Here is a 17,762-nt window from a genome sequence, read left to right on the forward strand (position 1 = left end):
TACAATGCATTAGCGCAAAGGACAAAATGGTCTCACTCAACAAGAAAACCAAAAAAGGGGCTTTTCTACCAGCTTTTGTAGTTTCTGTTATCGCATCTGTGGAAGACAGGAGTTGCTCACATAAAATATAGGTTTGAGCTAGCAGTTAAAGTCTCAGTTTTTTACTCAAAATGTCAGTCTCTTTGCCAGTGAAGTCTATGGCTGGCTGTTTGATTAAAACTAGAGATTATGTATGTTGATGATTTGTAAACTTCTGATAACACCTGATATAACTACAAGGGAATTTCTGTGTATTTAGCTTTTTACAGAGAAGACCATCCCATCCATCTCATAGCAGCTCTGCAGTGTCGGTTAATTCACAACTTCTCGTTTTCTCACCAACAAAATGCATACGAAAATGGAGGGCAAGTACCAAATAATAACACCGTCTATGCTTATAGACTATACTTTTTTTGTATATATTTAGATACATTTATACAGAACCATTGCATTCTTCTGTCGATCTTCAAGTTGTTTTTCTTTTAAATTCAAGATGAAAAAGAAGAAAAAAGTCATTCTGTTCTTGGAGAAAACAATGTACTCTTGCTTAACGGCAACTGGAAACACAATGGCCACTGTCTCAGGAGACAGATAATTTCTCTTTAAGTTAAAGATACAGTATAATTAAGGCATCACAGATCCACAGTTTTTGCGAAAAGGGCTATTTTGGTACTTCCTTCAGTTCACCTTTTTCAAGAAAGTTGTGTGCTCTGAAAGAGAATTAATGCAATATGTTTATTTAGACTTCCCTACGCTGACTTTCAGGAGTTCAGTCTGGAAGAACACCCGGCAATCTAAAAGTTTTCCTAGTTCTCACTATGAAGCTCTCGGCTGCAAAACTCAAGGGAACAGCTGTCTCAAAAGGTTTTTCACTGATTTGGCTTAATGTTATACTCAGCATACAGAAAAACCCAGCCATTTTTTACATTCTGGCCCCAGCCAAAAGTAGGTGGAGCAAATGGGATACCAAAGGAATAAAATCATTTTGAGCACTGTAACAGGTACTTCAAATCTCAGGAGAGCTTTACATGTTTTGAGCAAAGTTGCTGACAAGAATTTTGTGCACACTGCTTCCACCCACATCATTTGTATTAACTTCAGATTAGTTCACTGACTTAAGGCATGGCAAAAAAAAAAAAAAAAAAAACTCACTCTATTTGGTTAGTCTTCTATCTTGACTTTATCTTTTTAGAGTTTTGCAAAGCTGATAAATATACAGGAGTTCACACAGGACAATTTATTTGGATTTCAGCCAAGCCATTGATAAATTTGTGTATCATGAGCTTCTGTACCAGAAAAAGTAGCTCATTTTTCAACAATGGGATAAGTAATTCTTTAAAACATAAAATAAAGACTGAGTGAGAAATCATTTTATGCCTTGGAGAAGTGTAATAGTAAGTTAAACCATATACCTTGTAGATCTGTAGATTCTTTAAATTGTCTTTTAATGAGCACCTGCTGTCACATTGCACCGGTGACTTATTATCAGTGATTTGGGTTTTTTTTTCTGTCGTTCATATGATCTCCGCTTTCCCTGTTTTTTGAAGTCATATGAGGATCTCCCCTTGTAGGCTGTTTATTATACGAAGTGGCTGCAATTTCTGTAGAACTATGGTTAAAATGAGCTTTGTAACGTAAGTCAAAAGCAAACTCCCTTTATTCCTGCTATCAAATTCCGATTGCACTGCATTTTCTGTTCTTGGACCCTTGCCTTAGATCGATTTCAAGGAAGGGAGCATATCTGAGATTCACAGGAGCTGGAAGGAAACACTGTAGGGTGCAAACAGTGTAAAAGGCTGGGTCCCCCCCCCCCCCCGGATAGTTCTAAAAGCAGTTACCTGCTTCACCTCTTTATGACTGTCTCAATCTCAGAATACTTTAAACTGTTTTGTGGACTTTCTAAAATATCAACATATGCTAAGGAGACTACAGGGTCAACAGGTCTTGCTATAATGGCTAACTAGACAAGGACTAAGTGCCACAGTCCTTTCACATTTAAAACTCCTGTTGACCTCAGCGAACCATAAGGAGATAGTATGGTTTTAACTGTCTTCACCTCTGAAAGGCAATTCACTGGGTAAAGAGGACTGGAAGCAAAATTGCTTTACTTTAGGAATGGCTAGGAGAAGTATACCTTAATTTGCATTTTCAAATCTATGTGTTCTTCAGATTTTTCTCAAGCCAGACACTGAACTCTAAATGGCTTTGCTTTCAGGAAATTTTAAAGTGAATTTCTTTTTTAAAAACAAATACAGCATTCTGCTGTAGTTTTGCTTTATATTCTTTATGGAGATTTACAATTTAAACTCCAGAATAAGAATGGCTTTTGGTCTGGGGGGATGGTGGTGGTCGGTTTTAAAGAGGCACAAGATTTTATCTTGAGTTTCAATATTTGCTTCTTCCTTTATAAATGCTGTTCTTGGACACAAAATGAACCCATGACCGTTTAAAGCTTCATTTTTTTTAAGGTGGGTTTCTAGTCTTCACATTTGTAACATCTGAAATTACAAACTCTAATTTGATAAAGGCTTAGAAGTTTAAAAATTCCACCTTTAAAAATGACACTTAAGATGTCTAAGCCTGTCTCATTATTTTTGAAGCCAGCTTTAAGGCTGGAAAAACTGTGTTTCATATGGGTTTGAAACCAAGGACCATAACAGACCCTCAAAGAACAGTGGACCAAAAAAAAAAAAAAAAAGAAACGAGACATTTTTACTAACGCGTTTGTAATTCAATTATTCTTTAAAAGAGACATAATGAAGAACTGCATTTTTCATTTTCAGTGACTCCCATATCATATTTGTTGAGTATACAGGTCAAAAATCTATTTTTTCCAGCTGCCAACCTGCAGCTTCCACCTGAGATTTGAAAGTCAAAAATATTCGTTCTGCCTCATATGTCTCCGCTGGTAATAAAGATTCTGCAATAGAAAATGAGCTGACAATTTTGTTGATGATGTGCAAAACAGACTAGAAGCCAGCTCACCCTCCCAAAGCTCCACGGCTCTGCAGCACTAACAATAGTAAAAACAGGCTTTTGGTCAGAAAAGCAAGCAGCTACAATTCCAGGATACACAGGGAACTGATCTGCTGAGTAAGAGTGTGTGCTTTAACATAGTCACTTTGCTGCCCGTAACTCTGCTTTAAGCCCTCAACACTCAGCGCTCAGGCAAGGCGGCATTCGTGCACCGAGCAGCTGGCTCTGCCTGGCCGCAGCCGCCGCGGCACGGCCCCCTCACCTCCCAGCATCGGGAGGAAGATGCTTGTCTATGCAGGGGAAAAAAAGAAAAAAAAGAGAGCGAAAAAGATGCCAGGTTTTTGGTGCTAAGGATTAAACAGCAATACCGGCGGAGGCAAGTTATACTTTGCTTAGTTGGAATTAGGCACTGGAACAAACCGTCCTCACCTCTGCTGTGTGGCTGAGCGACAGCTGTGATTATCTCATCTCCTCCATGAACGCAGTGAGCGCTGATATTTCTGCCTCTCTTCCTGTCCCTAACAGAGAATTTACAGTCAGTTTAAGAAGGATGTTTTCCTCTTCTCAGGACTATTTTTCTTAAATAATCTTCACCTAAAACTTCATCGTACATCAGAGGGTTTAAAACAGTTGTGGCTCTGTCTCTTATTGCTCCCCACAGGAGAGAGACGACAAGGCGTGAACCGGGACTGCAAGTCTGTTTTTTCCCAGTCTGTTCCTTGAGAAGAGCAACTGCATGCATGAGCAGCTTGCAACCTCTTACAAGGTTAAAATCTTGCCTGTGGCAAGGAATTAGTTTAGTGAAAATGCATGAATAACACGGCTTTGTCTGCAATGATACATTCAGGTATCATCTGACTCAATATTACTACCAAGAGTAATTAACTCAGCAGTGGGAAAAACACATGCACACAAATGAGGTAGGTGCTGATATTCAGGAGATAAATTACATTTATCATGAACTGTCTCACCTGCCTTCTGCTCTACATGCCATCTAGGTCACTGAGACTATTTTGAGGCAGCCTGAAACAAATTAAAGACTAAATAACCAAAAATACAAATTGCCAGATAAATCTTTCCTTTCTCCTTCAGAGGTGGAACCAACACAGATCTTTGGCTTGGGTAAAGTGATATTTACTGTTGCATCTGGCATAGATGCAGTGTGAGGTATATCTCACAGCTGAACCACACAGGAAAGGGAGAGCTCTAGAGATATCAGAATACAAAATCATGGCATTATTAAATATGGTACAGCTATTTTGGGGTTATTTTAAAAGACCGTCAAATTGTAAAACTTTCCCTACTAGGTTTTTTTAATAGGACTCAAAAAACAGTAATAACTGTAAAAACAGTAGCCTGATTTTAGAGGACAGTTAGACTTGAAAATATTTTTAGACTAAAATCACATTTAGCATTTAGACAATTTAGATTTTTTGTCAGACAGTTCACGAAAAAAAGAACGCTTGATAAAGTAGGCAGGAAAAGGGTGTTACTGGGTGTTAAAGGGTGTTCTCAATTTAGGATGTTACTTACAAGTACAAGGTCCCTGTTGCCTTAGATAATAGACCACATCCCTTGTGCCAAGGGGTTTTTTGGACTTTATCATTACCCCTAGCATTTTGGAGCTAGTTTCTCTGGCAAGCCCACTAAAAAATCACAGATGTCTGTCATTTGAAGAAATGAACTTTATACAGTTTGCTTTTTCCCACAAAAGTAGACAACCATATCATTCCATTTGAACATTTGCCAGATCCTTTTGGATAGTCGGATAGAGATGCCTCGGAGCTGTGAACAGTGGCATTTCTGCTGTGAACCTACAGTAGCTCTGTTTTATTTTTTTCTGCTGCAAACCTTGCTTGAGGAATGTCTACTTTGTGGGTTTTATCTTCTCATTCTTGGTAGGTTTGCAGAGTATGGTTCCATCCCATGCTGGCTTGCGGTATAGTGAAGCCATATAAGCCATATAAAGCTACATAATTGACCACAGGAGGATCACTGGAAAGATTAGCATGCATATGGCCCTCAAATATCTGCTGAACATAGTAGGCTGAAATAGAAGGTCTTCTCATTGCACCAGCCAAGAAAGAGTGGCATGGTGGAGCACTTCCTACCCAACAGGGTGAAAAAGAGGAACCCCTCTCTGTTTTCAGCAGAGGAAGGGAAGATCTATGAGTCTCCTCTGAAAATATTTATGAGAAGGAGTAAAAAAGACCAGCTCTACTGGATATGGATCTCCTGTTACAGAACGGCATCCTGCTGCCCTTAGTCGGACAGTCATTCCTTTGATGGCGAATGGCTGCAATGGGAAATTTGCTTGAGCAAGAGTACAGAGTTTGACCCATTAAAAATGACTAGATCATCTTTCAGTTTTCAATAACCTCTTCCAAGCCAAATTCTTCTTCGTGTTTACATTCACGTAAATCCGTACAGGAAGCAAGATGAAGTCATTAATCTCTAGATTACACCATTGTAAAGATTTGTTTTTCTAAATTCTGTGACTCAGCTTTTAGGGACTTGTTTTGTTATCATTTTAGCAAACATTCTGCAGCCCATGGAAGTTCATCACCTGGCAGTCTTTCTTTGTAAAGGATTTTAACCCTAAAAAGGAATCAAAAACCACTTAGGAGGTTTTACTTAGGACTACAAATACTATGGAAGCACAAGTTTTGCCAAGTGCTTAGCTTGAGACCAGATTCTGCAAATCCTAAAATCACATGAGTATTCCTTTCTACTTGAAAAGGACTCATAATTTTAGGGACTGCTCATGTGAATAGGGATCTGCAGGATTTCCTTTTTTGGAAAGGATGTCCTTTTTTGGCAAGGCTGAAATCATGGCTTTACTGTATGTTGTTAACCTATATTTTGTTTAAAGGGATCTCATTAATAAAATAGAAACAGATTTTTCTTAACTAAGTGCTTGCTAAATTTAAAAATGCCGCCTCTTGTCAAAGGTTAAACTATTCCCTCCCTTGCTGTCATAAGTGTTTTAAACTGTCTATGTTAAATGCTGTAAATATGAAACACAAGGAATGAGGGTACAATCTAAGCACAAGAAAATGAAAAAATAAAAGGGTGGTTTCATTGTCCTCATTAAATTCACAAAAAGTCCAGCTAGCTTCTTGTGTTTCACCAATAAAAGCATGATTTCACACCAAAAGAACAACTTATTTTGCAAATTAAAGCATTTAAAAGGCTTTACTATCAATGGAGAGCACTTACACACACAAGCATGATTAAGCACTTACTAGTGCGGATAATGCTGCGAAACTGGGGCTGAAGGTGTGTAAAATAACTTGAGACAGCTCTGATTAGGAATGGATCCCAGCAAAGCCCAAAGATCTGAAACGCAACAGTAATATAAATGTGCCTGTGTATGCACAGAGGAGGGGCTCCAGAACCTAAACCCAGTTTCTAATTTCCCTAGAATCCCCCTTTTTTCCTGTCACAGAATTAACAACTTTGCAGCTTAGGCCCATCTCTTTTGCTCACTTTCTCTAAGGTCTTGACTTCCCTTCTGAGTGCAGAGAGTTGGAGCTTTTTCCAGTGAGGGTGTAGCTATAAATGTTTATACACACGTCACTGAATCTATTGTGCCTCCAGTTCACCCTCTCTCAATGTCAATATACTCTACACAACACAGTCGGTAGTGCAGCGCTGTAATTAGCTAGGGAACTAACTGTGTGTTAATAAAAGGCCTAAGGAAAACAAAAATCTGTCTTCCAGCATGAGTGCCTGTCTAAACATTTATTTCCAACCTCATAAGATTTACATAAAAATAAAGTGCATCCCCTCCCTAATGATACCTATAAATAAATAAGTACAGACTTTAGTGAATTTTTACTTTTTAAAAAATTACTCACTGGCCTATTGTTCTCTCTGTCTTCTATCTCCCCCACTAATCTTCTCCTTTTAAATTCTATTTCTACATTATTTCCAGTTTGCATGTCACTTCCTTTTCTCTACCCAGCAAGTTCTTTGATTCTGTATTCTACTTTTCTTTTCTTTCACTTTTTTGTGGCTTATATCCAGCCTGCTCTTGCTTTGTTTTATTCATGTCCACACCCTTCATCTCACTGACTCTCTACTCTCCTTTCCTAACCATTTCTCCCCTTGACTTCACCTTTTATGTTTATAGCCCACCTGTGTCTGGAAATCCTGGAAGCATGGCAGTGGAAATACCCCAGACAAACTCAGGAGGGAAGCTTGCCTTGCACTGCCTATGGTTCCCTGAGACTCATGTGAAGTGAATCAACCGCCCTAGGAGTGGCAGATACTTTCCCGTCAGGATCATGTTCGGCATTAAGATGGCAAAACCTGCACAATTTTTAAGAGACAAGAACTTTTTTTTTGACAAGCAAGTGGGGCAGTTTGAACGCTTGTCAGTAACTGTGGTGCATAGATACAGCTACAAAAAGACAAAACTGTGAGAGAGGTAGCAAGCAACTGGCACTGGCTGTCAGCACATTTCTGTCTCCACAGCACATTTTACACCAAAAGAGTAAAAACCCCCAAACAAAAAGTTCTCACTCCAGAAAACTCCAACTTATCAAAAGCAACTTTTAAAATTGATTTCATGTTCATAGTGTTTCCTCTTCAATATTTTCATACTTTTTCTTGCCTTTTTAACATCTTATCTTTTTGTCTCTCTTGTAAGGTCTGTTTTCTCTTGAGTGTCATTTTCCTACAATGTTTGTCAGTTTTTTTCTTCTCTTTCTTTTGTGTTCTCTCTCACTCTCTCTTCCTGGATCACTCTTTCTCTTTCCTGTGTTCCTTTGTCACGCACTTCATGTGCTTCATTTGTATTCATCTTTTCACCCAGATGTTTCATCATACTTTCATCACCATAAAAGTCTCCTATGCTAGCTTCTTCCCATGCTACAAATTATATATATGCTTTGCTGGCATATTCACAGACACAGCCTCCCCTCTCCTTCTCTTTCTCTTGCACGCACTCTCATTCTCTCCTATGATCACACATTAAGTCAGAACTTCAAAACTGAATCACATATATGGACACACAAACATTTTCCCAATATGCGTTCATACATGCAGGCTCCACAAATCTATTCAAACCCCACTTGCTGGTTCCTTGCCAGACCAGTTTATGTGGGAATTGCAATACCAGTGCAACCTCCTACAAAAAAACATGTTCAACCTCTTTTCAGCACATGTACTCCACTTTCTTCCCGGTCTCTTGTCCACATATGCACAGAACCTCCATTCTAATACATTTTCTCCTTTCCTTATTGATCCATCCTCAAAGTACTTTTAAATAAAGAGTTTCGAGTTTGGAGTGATAAGGTATCAGCTCAACTGAAAGTAGCTGGCAGAGGGTCATGGGGAGTGGGTTGGTTCCTTCAGCTTGGAAAAGTTCCCCTTCTTATCTCAGGAGAGGTTTTTTGATTTTTTTTTTCCTCCTTGAAAAGAACGAAGGGCATCTTCTATTTTGAAAAGTGGGATTTTGTAGGCTCTTGCTGAGGAACTGGCCTGGGCCAGTGTCCTTACTTGATTCTAGGAGAAAATTCATTTGACTTTTCAGAAGGCAGTAGTTAAAGCATGTTTCAGTAACACTTGTTTTTATGCTTTTGTATTTGCCCTCAGGCAGGTCAGAGAAGGAACTAAAATCTAAAATTATTGTAAATAAAAAAAGAATATTCCCAGGATAAGAGCAGTTTTGTGACAGAAGTCAGGTTCCTCAAAGCATTGCAGAGGAAGAACAAACACATCTCTTTGGATTCTCCTTTGATTAAATTGAGGTGCAGATACTACGGCACTGCCACCCCCCCTCAGGCCTGGCTAAGTGACACAAAAAGGCTCACCCACTCACTTCCTGGTCAGTGTGCATCGTGGTGTGCCCCAGGGTCTTGGTTCCTCAGAGCACAAGGCAGCTGTCTTCTGGACAGGGTGCCTAGCTTGCTTTCTGATGGAAACCTATGCTCACTGGAGCTGAGGAGGAAAGCAACATGTACTGACATCCCAGTTTGCCATGGGGTTCCTACACAGATACGTTACTTGCCTCATTTCAGGAACTCCAAATTGCTTCCAGGTCCAGTGCTTCCACCAGCTCAGAGGTAGCCTTAGCTCACCATGCTAGCCAGGGAAGCTGTCCATGCTTGTCAGCAAGCAATGTTGAAAGATTCACACTTTTCTTGTGTTCTGGGAACCCCAGAGTGTTTCTATATTGCAAAAAAAAGCAAGAGCAGAAAGTAGGACTGACTTAGAAACCAGCATTGAGAGCCAGTACTTGTCTTATGGACAACTATGGCAGATCATTGATGGCAACTGGACTAAACATGAATCAAGTGTTTGTATTTCAGAATGAAATACCAGCCACCTTCTAAACATCTAGTTATTATTTGCATTAAATGATGTCACATCCTTTTTAACAGTCACCCAATTTCTTTTATGGTAAGCAGCTTCTAGGCTGGTTCACCTATATGCCAGCTATGCCACAGGAGAGACTCTGGCCCAAGGGGTTTTGGTGGGAGCTTGGTACTGCTTTGTTTTAAAACCTGCCAAGCAGCCGCTTCCCCCTCTATTATGTGTGTGAAAAAGCAAGTACGCAGAACATCCCTAATGGCTGGACTCACAGAAAGCCCCGTAAAGGCATTTAATTTAGTCCTGTGTACTGAGCAGTGTCTAGGATCCTATGACAAGTCTACACTGCAGATGAAGAAACCTCTGCCTGAGCCGGTACAGGTTGATGAGCAGTAGAAATGTGCCTGAACAAACTAGCTCTGCCTTACACCGTTCTGCTGCCAGACGCTGTCTGGCTCATTTGCACAGCACAGATATGTACCATGTCGGCTTGCTGCCGTGGCGCGCTGCTCACTCAGGGATCTCTGCAGCGCAGTGCTCCGTGGGCAAGAGCAGCAGATACATAAGAGGGAAGGAAGCCTGACTGCTGCTGCTCTTAGCCCTTTCTCTTTCTATGTATGAAGGCTAAGCGGAAGACTGGAGTGCGCGTGGTCCCTCAGAGGTAATAAATAGAAAAGCAAAGAAAAAGCGAAAATCATGGCTTCAGCCTAGGTTCCCGTTCCTAAGCAGAGGGCCTTGAATACAAATAACAGCAGGACATCCGGTTTGAACCGTGGATCTCTGTGCTGCACAGTCCTATAGCACTGCTCTTTTTTTCCCATGACATTCTTGTGTATATTCATGCTCTTGTTTACATATGCTTTTATTACTTATATTTATGCTTTTCCACACTATTTCTCGCCTTTCTCTTATCAGAATGTGACAATGTCTACTAATGTTTCTTCCAAGTCTCTTAAATGCTCAGGAAACTGAGAGCAACTACTGGAAGAAGGTATCATAGGAAAAAACAAACCTCAACATGATATTGCCATCACACATACCAAGGAACACATCTCATACCTTTAGTCTAATGACTAACCAAGAGGCAGTCATATAATACAATGCTACTGAAAAAGGATTGAGGCATTATCCCAGAGATAGAAATACCCTACAGCTTTTGTGTCAAGGTTACCAGCAGGTAATACAAATATGCACTGGAAAGAATATCTTGTGATACAGTTGCATGTGCCTGTTTAAGGACAGAAAGTCGTGAACAGGTTTTAACACAAGCCTCTGAAACTGCAAAACTAGCTTACCTCTGCACACATATATATAACTAATTTTGAGCCCGAGCAGTCCTGTAGCATGAAAATACAGAAAATAAACAAGAAATACTCATACTGATAGAAAATCCGACTACATATCAACATTTTCAACCACAGCTAAGAAAAAAGTGAATCAGTGCCTCTGCCTGCTGTATGTGCAAAAAGTGGGTAGTTTTCCTCTTTTAATTCTTATACAGATAGCTTAAAAGCAAGGATTTGGAAAATATCTGAAAAGAAACTGCAAGACAGAGATTTACAAGTGTTCCTGTCTATCTTTCTGATAGGATAGCCAGACACCAGGGAAAAACTTTACTTGCCTCTCAAGAATATTAGAGCTATCCAGATGAATTGGGCATAGAAGATAGTGTATCTAAAAGCAGCTGAATGACTGAAAATAGAAACTCTCAAGAATAAAGTGGAGCCATTTTGAAATAGAAGTCTCTATCTGGAGGGCCAGAGACACAGCAAAGTGGCCAAATTATATCAAGGATATCCAGGAACCTGGCAAGCAGATGTGAGACGTGGGAAAATATGGTCCAGACAGCAAAAGAGTCAAAGAAAAATTGCAGCATCCCTAGGAGGCTGCGGAGCACAGCAGGAATTGACCTTTTGAGCAAACGCATCAAAAGAAATTCAAATGTTGAGCTAGAAGTTACTTATATAGTAACTATTTATACATTTGTTGCAAATACACCTGAGGCTGTCTACAATGTTGTCTGCACACTCCTGCATCCATAGCCCCGGTGTTGCTATCACTAGTAGTGGTGAGGGGGCGACAAAGAAGAACGATACTTCTGCAAAGATGAAAACTCACTGCCACCAAAAACCTAATTGCCTGCTAAACATGAGACTCTGTTGTAATCAGATTATCTCCCCAGGACAGACTGTGATCGTGATAAAACTTAGGGCACTGAAGAAGAAATTTTGTGCTGATATAATACAGCAGTAGGCAGTAATATTTTTCTGAGATGTTATAATTACGACAGCAGGACTTTGGCGTGGTGGCTATGGAGGATGGTGAAATCTATATCCGCTGAGGTATGGTCAGCACTACATGAAGAAACTCTAGCCACCAGTAAGACTGAGTACAAGACAGCCTCTTGGCACTATCAGAAGACAAACATTCATTAAACTCCCACGGGGTACATCCAAGACCCTGTGCTGCAGCACAGCGTGGAACAACAACTCTCCCAAGCCCCGAGGAAAATACCTGAGATCCCACACACGGTTTAAAAAAAAAAAAAAAAGAGAGAGAGAGAGATGATGTTAAAAATGTTAATATATATATGATCCTAATAACCTAATGACTTCAAGGGAGTGTAGCAAAAAGCTAAGCATGCAAATTGGCCATGGTATTTGCACTTAATTTTGGTATCTCAGATGAATATAGTAAATGGGACACTAGGATAAATATATTCCCTATAGGGGATATTATCATGTAATGATTTACTGTGTAACACCTGTCCATCCTTACCTGCACTGTTGGCTGATATCAATAATAGTTATGAACTAGAGGCACAGCAGTGCTGTTGCAGGAAATGTAATGACAGCATCAGAAGTGATACCTACTCCAGCTTTAACCTAAATAGTTCATGCTTTAATCTAAATATTTCAGGCAACAACAGTGAATATAAACAAGAATAGGCCTCGCTGATCTCTGAGGGATAGGTGACTGGCTTACATTGGTGCCTGTGCAGCTCAGGAATCACTGATATTATTATCTAAGGTGGTGTCAGGATGGTAACCCATGCTCCAAAATGAAGTGTAGACCTACTCGGAGGAGGCACTTGGTTAGAGAAGATAACATGCAGGGCAGAAGGAGTACCGCTGGGCTCCTGAATCGCCTTGACTCTCACTCTAGCCTTGCTTGCAAATGGGTGATTCCAGGCTCTCACTCCCATGGGGATTTGGTGAAACCCACCTGTAGACATCCACTCTTCTCCCAGTGAGCTCCTAAGCTCCTCCGGATCTCCTGGGGCAGATGGTGCCAGGAAGGTGGCATGGGGGAATATTCCTCTTTCCAGGGCCTTTGGCTGCACTGCAGCAAGGTGGGGAGCCAGTTCTGCTTGTTTGGTGCACAGCTGGGTGGAGCGGTTGATTTAGATGTTCTTTTCCCGTTTCCAGTTGATTTGCTCTCGAGTGGCGCACCTGAAGATCAATCCTCTTGCTTCGCTAAGCACTGAAGCTGTTCTACACAGCCGTCTGCACAGACAGGCACAAGGAAATCAGGCAATGAGGGGAATTCTTGCTGGCACCCATGTCCAGCTATGTTCAGACTGGATACAATAATCGTTCTATATGAAGAAGTTAAAATCTGTTCTAGTATACATTTTTTTACTTATAAATTACTCATAAAATTTAAAAATTTGCTTTAACTGGTGAAAGGCACCTTTTTGTTTTCACGTGCAAGGCCTGGAGCGAACCAAAAAAATTTTTTCATCTGCATTATATTGCTGAAAATAGTTATTCATATTCATTGCATTGCTATTGTAGCTATCATCACTAAACCTAGTGTCTAGGGTTTCAAATACTGACAGATAACATTAAATCACTGCTGCTTAAGCTTGCATGAGACTCAGAAATTTTCTGGGAGGAATGTCAAATAACAGGGAGATAGACAGATGTGAATGACTCCGTAAACTGGCTGCAATAAAACAATTCAGGCTCTTTTACTTGCCAAGTGTGAAATTAAAGTATTGCCTATATTCATAAAATGGAGAGACTGTCCTATGAAAAAGTGGCTCTGAAAAAGACTTCAGGGATGAGGGTCAGTAACTTGCTCAATGTAACCTCTCAATAAACACAGCAGTCACAAGGGATCCTAAAGGTATATGGCCAGGAACGCTTATGGAGAGCGAGGAAGCTGATGTGACTGCTGCACTCTTCCTGATGGAAAGAGTCCATTTTGGATATTCCTAACACAGAAAGGATGCTGACAGATCACACGGACTATGGAGAAGGGTCATGAGGCTCATTGAAAGATCTGAGAACACATCTTATAGCAATAGACTAAAGAGTTTAAAAACTAGAGTTAAATCTGTTGTTTTAAGAAGGAATAGGCTAAGTAATGGGATGATCGCATAAGTATCTACAGCAAGGATAAATCAGAGTTAGTGTAGCAGACAAAGACATAATAAGACTTAATCGCTGGAGGCTGAATCAAAGCAAATTAAAATAAAAATAAGGCACAAAAATGTAAGGGTGAGAAGAGTTATTCCTTGAAACAATTCACTAAGAGTTGCTGTGGGCTCTCCATCACTGAAATTATTTTAATTGAGATTAGCTGCTTCTCTAAACTTTGTGCTGCAGTTCAAACAGGAATTAATTGAAGGAAGTCCCATGGCTTGTATTGTAAAAGAGACCAAGCCAGATGATCGTAGTGGTCCCTTCTGACTTTATAATTTAGGAGCTCTGACTTAATCATACCCTAGCACAATATAGCCATAGGCAAAAACGCTTCCTATTCATCACAGATTATTCTGAGAAACATTACATCTTCTCATTATTTCATCAGGATAAATCAGGCATTACAGTTTACTGCTGTATTAAACTAGTAAAGCATAACTGTAGTTTCATGTGTCTTTAACTCATTACCTTAAAAAAACCTCAAAACATTTACCCAGCTCATCCTAACTATTCAGTGCAAAAAGCATTTAAATGTTGAGAACAATGAGTTCTGGCTCCAATACCGCTGAGTTGTCCTTCAGTGAGAACACACAAAATGTATCCTAATAAATGAGCAACCCTAAAGTAAACCCCACATCACTATCACCTGGATGTAACTACACCTAATGTCCCCTTGATCTTTGCACAGAACTCTCGTTGCGTACACAGCAAGAGCAGTAAATGGCTCTAAGGAGGTAGATACTGTTTCACAAAAAGGTTTAAGACAAACACAGACGGCAAGAAGTGCTGATTTAGTAACAGAATATTTTACAGCAAAGAAGGTCACAAATTGGCAGCATTAGAGGTTTTATTTTGGTTAGTTGACAAGTGCGAATAAATGCTGTACAGAACAGGTAGTCAAGTGCCAGCAATATTTTTCTTTTGAAAATGTTATCTTCGCTTAGATCTTCTTCAGCAGAATATCACCAGTCAATCATAAAGCTGGTTGTTCCAGCCAAATACTTTTACCATTACACAATCCTGTGTGAATAGTGGGTTCACACAGTAGAGACATAATCCTGCAAACCCTGAAGATAATATTTTTTAATCCAAAAAGAGCCCATTTCCCCTTTCCATTAGGAAATGGGCCCTTTTGGAAAGTGCATTTTAAAAAGAACTAAATTCCTATTCCAGATAAATTGACTTAGCTAAATTTACATAGTTGGAGTTACTACTATTAGGTGGAAAGACAGACAAATAGCTTATCTCCAGCATGTTTTTAATACCAAGTCAAGTCAGTATCTTGTGACCAGCTTCATGGAACATATCAGACTTTTTAGCTAACGTACAATTTTTTTTTTAAATCAGAAAACTAAGAACAAGCCATTCACTTTATGGTGATTTGAGTAGAAAAAGCAAAGAAATTTGTCAGAATACCCTATAGCTAGCTATGTTACGTGTTAGCAACTGAATCACAGTAGCTGAATTTGCCTGTGCTGTACAGATGGTACTGTTTGTTGCTTGTTCGTTTAAAGTTCTTGGCAATTGAGCACCTCTTTAAAATTTTATTTCTATTTTTCGTAATCAGTCAAAAAGAAATTTCAAAAGATCTGCAGAGTCTCATTTATCTCTTTTTACTTCAGATCTCGATCATATTTTGCATGAAGGTAAGTAGATGGCACACAGTATTGACACAAAACATTTACATACTTATCATCAGCAATACAGCCGATTAAAAAAGCAAGAGGATTGACTTAACAAGCAGACAAGCAGCAACTTGTGGATGAAGTTTGAGTATGCTACAGAATTACCAACAGAATTACAGAATTACCAGCATGGATAATTTCTTCTTCTTTTTTTCTTATTTTTAAATAGTCCTCTCTGCATCTCTGTAGTCACATCCTCCAGCTCTCACCCCGCTTTGGCTGCCTGTGACACTTTTCCCGCTGGCTTTTCCTCTAAACATCCTTCTTCCATCCTTGACTTTGTCTCTCTTCAGCGTTCCTCCATGCGCCTTTTTCATTAGCTTGAATTACTTACTGCTCTCAGGGGAGATTTACTTAATTTATACTGCTTGAATTCAGCATAAAACCACAGAAAACAAAGTCAACATTTTATTCCATTCCTCACAGAACACACGTGTCATGCCATTAGTTGCATTTCCTTGATTTTCAGCCCCAAATTGGTATTTAGACAAAGAAAATGTACAATACATATACTATTAGTAGACATAATGTAATATTTTGAACACATTAAAATTAGATTAATGGTTTTGTTGTAGGCATTGCCTTTTGGCAAAGCAGTCATCCCCACAGAATAACTTTTGATTGCCCAGGATTGACCTGCATGAGCCAACAACTAACAATCACACTGTTGTGCGTGGAAACAGGAATCAGGAGGAAACAAATATATTGGCTGAGAAATGAAACGAAATACTATTTATCTCGATCCCAAGGAGGAAGTAGCAAAGCAGCCTAAGTGAAAGCAAAAACCCTGAAAATAGCATTGCATCTTTGTGAAGATGAAAGAGGGGATGTCAGTGATATCTTATGATTTATAATAGCTTTGCAGTTACGGGCTGTGATGTGTGAATGTGATGTGTTTTCCTAATAAGAGGAATAAGTGCCCTGAGTTGATCCTTAAATAAATGTATAAAGTACTGAAAAGCATGAGCAGAGAGTATGGCTTGAGAAGTGTAAATACAGATATGAAATGACTGCTCTTGAGTGCAAGAGGCTGGGTGGCAGAACAATGAGAAAGAATGAATATAGTATTCCTTAAGGAGTTTACTGGTTAGTGAGAAGAAAATGAACGCACTGTCTTCAGTCCTACACTCCCTTTTTCTTTCTTCCTTTTATCATCTTGCCAAAATTGTTTGCTTTGAAAAATAATGAACTTTTTTTTAAATGACAGCCCTTCTTATACCTTAATACATTGCTTTACTTCTTCAAAGTGCTCAACAAACATTGCCAAGTCATCCTAACAACATGGTTTTAAAATATTACTATGAGATAGGGAAACCAAACCTTAGATATGAAACGACTGAGCTGGGGCCCCATATTTAAAGTTTCTAAGTGATACTGCTGTACAAATAATGATGATACTAATAAACACGCTATTAAATAGCTGATAGTGGACTTGAGTAGAAAACAGGTTTTCCTGCCTCTTCATTCAATGCTGTGGACCACATAGCCTGCCTATAGGAATCTATTTAAAACCATTCTTTTTTGGTATGTTCTCACTTTGCTGTATGAGCCTCTTACCAACGGGTAATTGATTCTTGAGCTATCAGTTTAATAAGTTACATATTATGCCTCATTTGTAAAATCTATCAAATGGGATCTATGGTCCAATTCAAACACCTTAAAAGTTTAGAGTATTGATGGCAATGCAATGTGACCTAGAGACATTCAGGTACTGCTGGATGCCCAGTGACTCTAGCAAATGAATATAATGGTGTCCATCCCTTTCTGATTAGGCAAATGTCCCTGTATTAGAAAAACTGATTCCACAATGGACAAACCAAAGTGAAAGAATGAAGACTGCTAATTCGCTCAGATTATGTCTTCTACCAGCATCAGTGTTCCTTTCATTACGAAACCGAAGCAAACTTAAAGGACAACGTTAGTACATTTTGCTCTTACTACCCATGCTTTACTTTTTCTTTAAAGAAGGAAAACTGTTAACCTATGAACAACCTGCAGAAAAAGCAAATTTACAGCATTTTTATCTCACTTCTCCAAATACCTAAGGCTCAGGTTTGCCCTGATATGTCAATAATAGATACAAAAGCATGTTTGTAAGAATACATCAAAATAGAACAAACACAGCAAAATACAAATAGAATATAGCAGAAGGCAGTAGAACTAATACTATGGGCTAGTACTCTTTTCTGAAACTATATTCTTCAGGTGGGTCTTCAGTACAGATAATCTGCATGACAGTTGCATTTTGATGATCCCAGAAAGTTGGTTTCCAATGAATAAGTTATTTATAAAAAAGATCTGTCTGATAAGAATA

Source organism: Struthio camelus, chromosome 2 (assembly GCF_040807025.1).
Source record: "Struthio camelus isolate bStrCam1 chromosome 2, bStrCam1.hap1, whole genome shotgun sequence".
NCBI lineage: Eukaryota > Metazoa > Chordata > Aves > Struthioniformes > Struthionidae > Struthio > Struthio camelus.